The 9,159-nt window shown below is 47.6% G+C and overlaps 1 protein-coding gene across 1 annotated transcript in view; it reads left to right on the top strand.

Annotated features, from left to right (window-relative positions):
• LOC140419996 (uncharacterized) overlaps positions 1 to 9,159 on the top strand; it is an 86,657-nt gene that overhangs the window by 41,227 nt on the left and 36,271 nt on the right. The gene's annotated exons all lie outside the window — the stretch shown is intronic.

The raw sequence follows: 9,159 nt of genomic DNA, 5'->3' as shown, positions 1-9,159 counted from the left end.
CTTCGGCATTTGAATCTAGAAGGAGAAATGTTTGCTTGAGCTGTCGGCATCAACAGATTTTCAACACCATTGTGACTGGAAAAGCACCGAGACACACACACCCGAGTGAGAGTTTTCCAGAGCACTGTCTGTGGAAAGAGATTTAACCAGTTACGCACCCTGAATAAACATTGCAGCATTCACAGCGGGGAGAGACCGTACATGTGTTCCCTGTGTGGGTAAGGCTTCAATTGTCCAACTTCGAGAGACACAAGGAGACCCAAAACATGGAGAAACCGTGGAAATGTGTGGACTGTGGGAAAGGATTCAAGGCCCCATCTGCACTGGAAGCTCATCGACACATTCACACTGGGGATTCACCTGCTCTCTCTATGGGAAGGGATTCACTCAGATATCCAGCCTGCAGGCACATCAGGGACTTCATACTGGGGAGAAGCCGTTCACCTGCTGTCAATGTGGGAGGGAATTCAGTGATTCCTCCACCCTGCAGAGACATCAGCGAGTTCACACTGGAGAGAAACCATTCACCTGCTCTCAGTGTGGGAAGGGATTCACTCAGTTATCCAGCCTGAAGTTACACCAGCGAGTTCACACTGGGGAGAGGCCGTTCATCTGCTCTCAGTGTGGGAAAGGATTCAATTACTCATCCACACTGTGGAGACATCGATGAGTTCACACTGGGAAGAGGCCGTTCACTTGCTCTCAATGTGGGAAAGGATTCAGTGATTCATCACACCTGCTGAGACACCAACAAGTTCACAAGTGATTACAAGGGTTGGAATTTGCTGTTATTGTTTCTGCTTCAATTACATCCAGGACTGCATTTTGTTCATTCTGACAATTGGTCAATGGGGAGCTTCAAATTTCACAAGGATCTGTTGTACCAAAACCATAGTGTGTCTCTAACCCTTATACGCTGGACAAATTACCATAAGTTGTATCAGACAATAATATACTTTATTTACGATCACACAATTGTTACTGTTAATTAATCACACACACATGCAAGTTGAACTCTAAGCTAATGCACACAAGACCTTAACTTAACTTTCAAGTGACTGGCAAGTACGGGGCAGATATGGCCTTATCTGGAGTCCGCAGTCTGGCAGTGTTGAAAGTCTGTTGCCGGTCGTTGTTATCCTCGGCTCGGGTCCTTCCATCGATGGCGTGGATGGTTTTCCTCTTCGGTCGGTGAAGGGTCACTGTTGTTGGTTACTGTTGAGAGCTGCTGTCGAGAGAGCGAATGGTGGGCTGCGCAGCACCTTTTATCCCCAGGAGTTTGAGCCCCTTTGGGCGGTCCCAGGTGAAGGCCCAATCAATCGATCAGGGCTTGATCACCTTGATCGATAATGTTCAATTAAATCCGCTACCTTGCGGGGCTTGTCCTGACCGGCCATGTCCGTTGGTGTCCGAGGCACGTATGCCTTCCCAAATGAGGAAAACTGACGCCACCAAATCTGCCACTTTGTCAATTTCCATTTAAGCCCATTGTCCCGGGATGGCCTTTCAATGGCCTTTTTCCTCGGTTGTTAGACAAACCAGCTTTTTGTCTATTTGGAAGCTGCAGCCTGTCTGTCCCTGAACTTGGCCACTTTTCCCAGCATCCTTTGCCAGACGCCACTTTAGGCGGCCACATATCCCTCCTCTTGATCCTGAACGCGAAGCGTGGTAGATCACAGACTTAGAACCAATACCTGCCCAGCATCCCCAGTCACCTGTCTATTAAGTAAGGCCCGAACACTAAATTCAGTTACATATTACAGATACTACGCAAATTCAACCTTACAATTACACACTTAACTATATGGGCAGCTGCTGCTCTACATCCCAGAGTGTTGAAAGAGGTGGCTGGAGAGATACATTGGTGATCATCTTTCAAAATTCAATAGATTCTGGAATGGTTCCTGCAGATTGGAAGGTGGTAAATGTAACCCCAATATTTAAGGAGGGTGAAAGAAAATGGGGAACCACAGACCCATTAGCCTGACATCAGTCGGGGTGAAAATGCCAAAATCTATTACAAAGGATGTGATAACATACAAATTAGGAGTAGGCCACTCGGCCCCTCGAGCCTGCTCCGCCATTCAATAAGTTCCCGGCTGATCTGATTGTAACCTCAACTCCACATTCCCACTGACCCCCCGATAACCTTTCACCCCCTTGCTTATCAAGAATCTATTCAACTCCGTCTTCAAAATATTCAAAGACTCTGCTTCTACTGTCCTTTGAGGAAGAGAGTTCCAAGACTCATAACCCTGAGAGAAAAAAGTTCTCCTCTGCCTTAAATGGGCAAGTTATTACTTTTAAAGTGACTCCAATTTCTAGATTCTCCCACAAGAGGAAACATCCTTTCCACATCCACCCTGTCAAATCCCTCAGGATTTTATACGGATCAATCATGTCACCTACACTCCATCAGAGTCCAATCATTCCTCATAAGACCAGCCTCCAATTCCAGATGTGAGTCCAGTAAGCCTTCTCTGAACTGTTTCCAAAACATTTACATCATTCCTTAAATGAGAGCAATACTGTACACAGTGCTCCAGATATGGTCTCACCAATGTCCTGTATAACTGAAGCATAACCGAGCTACATTTGTATTCAATTCTCTTTTTGTGATTCATGCTCTTGGACACCCAGATCCCTCGGAGTCTCAGAGCTCTACAATCTCTCACTATTCAGATCAGAAACTTTTTTATTCTTCTGGCAACATGGACAATTTCTAATTTTCTCACATTATTCTCCATTTGGCAGATCTTTTCCCACTCACGTAACCTACCTCTATCCATTGTTGTCTCCTTATGTCCTCTTCACAAATTACTTTCCTACCTATCTTTATACCATCAGAAGGTCAGAGCAGGAGTTGGCCATTCAGCCCATCGAGCCTGCGCCACCATTCAATACGATCATGGCTCATCATCCACTTCACGGTAGCAGTGGTTAGCACAGTTGCTTCACAGCTCCAGGGTCTCAGGTTCGATTCCGGCTTGGGTCACTGTCTGTGCGGAGTTTGCACTTTCTCCCTGTGTCTGCGTGGGTTTCCTCCGGGTGCTCTGGTTTCCTCCCACAGTCCAAAGATGTACAGGTTAGGTGAATTGGCCATTCCAAATTGCCCTCAGTGTCCAAAAAGTTTGGGTGGGGTCACTGGATTACGGGGATAGGGTGGGGTTGTGGACTTAGGTAGGGTGCTCATTCCAAGGGCCGGTGCACACTCAATGGGCCGAATGGCCTCCTTATGCATTGTAAATACTATGATTCTATGATTCAATGTCTTTTTCCCCACACTATCTCCATATCCATTTGTGTTATTGATATTTAGAAATCTGTCAGTTGGATGGCACGGTGGCCCAGTGGTTAGCACTGTTGCCTCACGGCACCAAGAACCTGAGTTTGATCCTGGCCCTGGGTCACTGTCCATGTGGAGTTTGCACATTCTCCTAGTGTCTTGTGGGTCTCAGATCCACAACCGAACTTATTGTGCAGCATTGGTGAATTGGCCTCGCTACACTGCCCCTTAATTAGAAAAAACTAATTTATTAAACAAAGAAAAAAAGAAATCTGTCGGTCTCTGCTTTAACCACACTCAGTGACTGAGCTTCCACAGCTCTCTGGGCTCGAGAATTCCAAAGATTCACAACTCTCTGAGTAAAGAAATGTCTCCTCCGAGACCGGTCCTAAGTGACTTCCCCCTTAGTTTGAATTTGTGTCCCCTGGTTCCAGACTCTCCAACCAGGGGAAACATCTCACCTGCACGCACCCTGTCTATTCCTTTATGGATTTTGTAAGTTTCAATGAAATCCCCTCTCATTCCTTGGAACTCTAGAGAATAGAGGCCAAGTTTCCCCAATCTCTCTTCCTGGGACAATCCTGCCAAACCCGGAACAAGTCTGGTGCAACTTTGTTGGGTTCCTCTGTGGCAATACCTTTCCGAAGGTAAGGGGAGTAAAACTGCACACATTACTCCAGCTGTGGTCTAAGCATTTCATAATGATCAATGTCAAGGCCACTGGATGGTATTCACTGAGGCACATTGCCTGGTTCTTCTTTGGCACCGGTATGATGGTGGTCTTGAAGCAGGTGGGAATCTCAGAACAGAGTAGGGAGAGGTTGAGGATGTCCGTGAACACACCTGCCAGTTGGTCCGCGCAGGATCTGGGTGCATGGCAGGGACTCCGTCAGGACCCGCCGCTTTCCGAGGGTTCACTTTCAAGACGGCCAATCTGACTTTGTACGCTGTGACGGTGGGCATGGGCGTGCCCAAGGCTGCTTGGGGCAGATGACAGGTTTGTTGGTTTCCTGCTCGAAATAAGCATAGAATGCATTGCGTTTGTTGGGAAGGGGTGCGCTGTTGCTAAAGATTCTACTCGGCTTTGCTTTTTAGCGCATTATGTTGTTTAAGCCTCGCCACAATCGATGAGAGTCCATGATTCTAGCTTAGTCTGGACAACTCTTCTGTTGTCTCTTGGCATCCCTGTTGGCTTTGCAGAGGTTGTACCCAGATTTTTTTGTGTAGGTCAGGGTTGCCTGACTTGAATGCCTCAGACGTGGCCTTCAGTCGAGAGTGAATCTCCGGATTCTGGTTGGGTAACGTACGTACTACCTTCTTTGACACACAATCTTCTACTCACTTGCTGATGAAGTCTGTGATGGTGCTGGCATACCCATTTAGGTTAGCTGCCGAGTTCTTGAATAGGGACAAGTCGAGAAGGAGCTCTTCTGTTGCCTCAGACCAGCATTTGCACAACCTTCTTAACCGGATTCTCCCGCTTAAGTTTCTGCTTGTATGCTGGGAAAAGGAGCACCATCTTGTGGTTCAACTTTCCAAAGTGCAGTCGGGATGGATCATCAGGTGCCCATGATGTTTGTGTAGCAGTGGTCAAGATGTTGGGCCACTGTTGGGACAGGAAGTGTGTTGGTGGAATTTTCATAGATTATCATAGAATTTACAGTGTAGAAGGAGGCCATTCGGCCCATCAAGTCTGCACCGGCTCTTGGAAAGAGCACCCTACCCAAGGTCAACACCTCCACCCTATCCCCATAACCCAGCAACCCCAACCAACACTGAGGGCAATTTTGGACACTAAGGGCAATTTATCATGGCCAATCCACCTAACCTGCACATCTTTGGACTGTGGGAGGAAACCGGAGCACCCGGAGGAAACCCACGCACACACGGGGAGGATGTGCAGACTCCGCAGACAGTGACCCAAGCCGGAATCGAACCTGGGACCCTGGAGCTGTGAAGCAATTGTGCTATCCACAATGCTACCTACCGTGCTGCCCACTCTGGAGGTTGGCCTGTTTGAAGTGCCGGCCACGATGAACAAGGCCTCCGGGTATTCTGTTTCATTGTTATTTATAGCGGTTACAATTCATCAAGCGCCTTCTTCACTTCCACCTGGGGTGGGATGTAGACCCCCGTGATGATGGCAGAAGTGAACTCCATGGAAGGTAGTATGGACGGTACTTCACAGTCAGCTATTCCAGGTCCGGGGAGCAGTAGTTCGCAGGGTCACTACGTCCGAGCACCAGGAGGAGTTGAGGAGGCAAAACCCTCCACCCACTCCAGGTTCAGTCCTGGATGTGATTAACAGCAGGATTAACAGCAGAATCAAACCCAACACCACTTGCGAACCATTTGGTGTCTCAGCATGTTGGACGACTGCGTGAATCCCTCCCCACAGTGAGAGCAGGTGAATGGCTTCTTTCCAGTGTGAACTCGCTGGTGCCTCCGCAATGTGGATCATGTTTGAAACCTCTGTGCAGTGAGAGCAGCTGAACAGTTTCTCCTCAGTGTGAATGCGCAGGTGGGGCATCAGTACCCGAGAGCTTTTAAACCTACTCCCACAGTCGGAGCATTTAAAGGGTCTCTCATTGGTGTGAGTGACATTGTGGCTCAGCAAGTGATGACCGAGTGAATCTTTTCCCAGTCGGAGAGGTGAACGGGCTCTCCCCGGTGTGACCTCGCTCGTGTTTCATCAGGTTGGTGGAGGTTCTAAAGCTCTTTGTGCAGTGAGAGCAGCTGAACAGTTTCTCCTCAGAGTGAATGCGCTGGTGGTACATCAGTCGCTGTGAGCTTTTGAAACCCCTCCTGCAGTCAGAGCATTTAAAGGGCCTGCTCTTGGTGAGTGACATTGTGTTTCAGCAGGCTGGATAATTGATTGAATCTCATATCACACACAGTGCAGATGAACGGCTTCTGCCCGGTGTGAACTCTCTGGTGTCCCTGCAGGTGGGGTAACCGAGTGAATCCCTTATCACACACAGTGCAGATGAACGGCTTCTGCCCGGTGTGAACTATCTGGTGTCTCAGCAGGCTGGATAACCGAGTGAATCCCTTCCCACAGTCAGAGCAGTTGAATGGCCTCTCCCCGGTGTGAACTCATTCGTGTCTCCGCAGGGTGCCAATGTCAGTGAATCCCTTTTCACACTGAGAGCAGGTGAAAGGCCTCTCTCCAGTGTGAACTCGTTCGTGTCTCCGCAGGTTGCCAATGTGAGTGAATCCCTTTTCACACTGAGAGCAGGTGAAAGGCCTCTCCCCAGTGTGAACTCGTTTGTGTTTCCGCAGGCTGCCAATGTCAGTGAATCCCTTTTCACACTGAGAGCAGGTGAAAGGCCTCTTTCCAGAGTGAACTCGTTCATGTCTCCGTAGGTTGCCAATGTCAGTGAATCCCTTTTCACACTGAAAGCAGGTGAAAGGCCTCGCTCCAGTGTGAACTCGTTCGTGTCTCCGCAGGCCTCCAATGTGAGTGAATCCCTTTTCACACTGAGAGCAGGTGAAAGGCCTCTCTCCAGTGTGAACCCGTTCGTGTTTCCGCAGGCTGCCAATGTCAGTGAATTCCTTTTCACACTGAGAGCAGGTGAAAGACGTCTCCCCAGTATGAACTCGTTCGTGCCTCCGCAGGTTGCCAATGTTAGTGAATCCCTTTTCACACTGAGAGCAGGTGAAAGGCCTCTCTCCAGTGTGACTGCGTTGATGTCTTTCCAGCTCGTGTGGGGCATTGTATCCCTTCCCACAATCCTCACATTTCCATGGTTTCTCCATGGTCCGGGTGATCTTGCATCTCACCGCGTTGGACGATCAGTTGAAGACTCGTCCACACGCTGAGCACCTATACAGTCTCTCCCTGCTGTGAATGGTGCCGTATTTTTTCAGGCTGTGTCACTGGTTAAAGCTCTTTCCACAGTCAGTGCTCTGTAACAGTCTCACACGGGTGTGTGTGTGTGTCTCAGTGCTTTTCCAGACACACTGATGTTTAAAATCTCTTGAAGCAGACAGAATAGACAAACATTTCTCCTTCTAGATTCAAAGGCCGATGATCCCAAGAATTGAGTGACTCAGTCAGTTCTTGACATGATATTTAGTTTGAGATATCGGCCTCAAATTCCTCTCGTTCGAACTTCCTGCAAACAGATTTTACAATAGTAATCATTGTCAGTACAGGATAGAAACTCAGAACAGACAATTCTAGTTTCTATCGAACATTCTTTCCTCTCTCTTTCCCTGAAATGCTCTAAATCTCAATCCCACACACTCTCCCTCCATTCTCACTCTGCTATAACTAATATTCACCCTCCCAATTCTCCTGAAGATGCTGATCCAGGCTGATTGATAGATCCAAGCTCACTGTTTCCTGTCCTGGACACAGAGACCTGTATTCACTTACTTTCCCTTCCAATTTTCCTGAAGGTGCTGATCAACAAATCTAAACTCACTAAAACCTGTACAAGAGTAGAGAATCTCCATATAAGTACATTTACTGATTAGAGATAGGGAAATTCTGGGGAAGAATTTTATTTAGTCATGCAGTAGTCATGACAGGGAACTCACTGCCCACAAGGGTTGCGGAAGTCGAGATGATCAATAATTTAAAATAAAATAAGATGGTTACTTGAAGAAAATAAACTTTCAGGGGAACACAGATATCGAGGGGGAATGGGACTGACTGGATTGCTGTAGAGAGTCAGCATTGACTTGAGTTACCAAATGGATTCTGTCAGTGCTGCAATGACTGTATGACTGGAAATATATAATGTAGGTACAGTAATATTTACAAAAGGAGAAATAATAATACATGTATTGTCTTACAGAACCATCAATAATATATAATACATACCATATAACAACACTCGACATATCTCTGTCCAATATTGAATTTTTAAAAATTAATTTACGGGATGTGGACAATGCTGGTTAGGCCAGCATTTATTGCCCATCCCAGTTGCCCTTCCGAAGTAGTGGTGAGCTGCCTTCTTGAACTGCTGCAGTCCTTGAGGTGTAGGTACATCCCCTGTGCTGTTTTTTTTTTCCCACTTCGTTTTTTTATAAATTTAGGATACCCAATTAATTTTTTACAATTAAGGGGCAATTTAGTGTGGCTAATCTACCTACCCTGCACATATTTGGGTTGTGGGGGCGAAACGCAAGCAAACACGGGGAGAATGTGCAAACTCCACGCAGACAATGACCCAGAGCCGAGATTGAGCCTGGGACCTCGGAGCCATGAAGCAGCAGCGCTAACCACTGCTCCATCATGCTGCCCTACATCCCCTGTGCTGTTAGGGAGGGAATTCCAGGATGTTGCCCCAGGGGCAGTGAAGGAATGGCAATATATTTCCAAGTCAAGGTGGTGAGTAACTTGTAGGAGAACTTCCAGGTGGTGCGCTTCCCAGGTTTCTGCTGCTCTTGTCCTTCTAGATGGGAGTGGTTGTGTGTTTGGAAGGTGCTGTCTGAGGAATCTTTATGAGTTACTGCAGTGTATCCTGTAAATGGTATACACGGCTGCTACTGTTTGTCGGTGGTGGAAGGTTTGAATGTTTGTGGAAGGCGATGCAATCAATCAGGCTGCTTTGTCTGGATAGAGTCCGGCTTCTTGCGTGTTGTTGGAGCTGCACTCATCCAGCAAAGTGGAGTGTATTCCATTACACTCCTGACTTGTGCTTGTAGATGTCTGGTAGACAGGCTTTGGGGCATCAGGAGGCATGTTACTCGCCGTAGGATTCCCAGCCCTTGATCTGCCTTGGTAGCTACAGTATTAATATGGCTAGTCCAGTCCAGTTTCTGATCAATGGTAACCCCCAGGATGTTGGTTGAACCAAGGCTGTAATGAGGTCAGCAGCTGAGAGACCCTGGCAGAACCCAAACTGAGCGAGCTGGAG

This window comes from Scyliorhinus torazame, chromosome 5 (assembly GCF_047496885.1).
Source record: "Scyliorhinus torazame isolate Kashiwa2021f chromosome 5, sScyTor2.1, whole genome shotgun sequence".
In the NCBI taxonomy this organism is placed as follows: domain Eukaryota; kingdom Metazoa; phylum Chordata; class Chondrichthyes; order Carcharhiniformes; family Scyliorhinidae; genus Scyliorhinus; species Scyliorhinus torazame.
The sequence above is the reverse complement of the archived record's forward strand: the minus strand, read 5'-3'. Positions and strand labels throughout refer to the sequence as shown.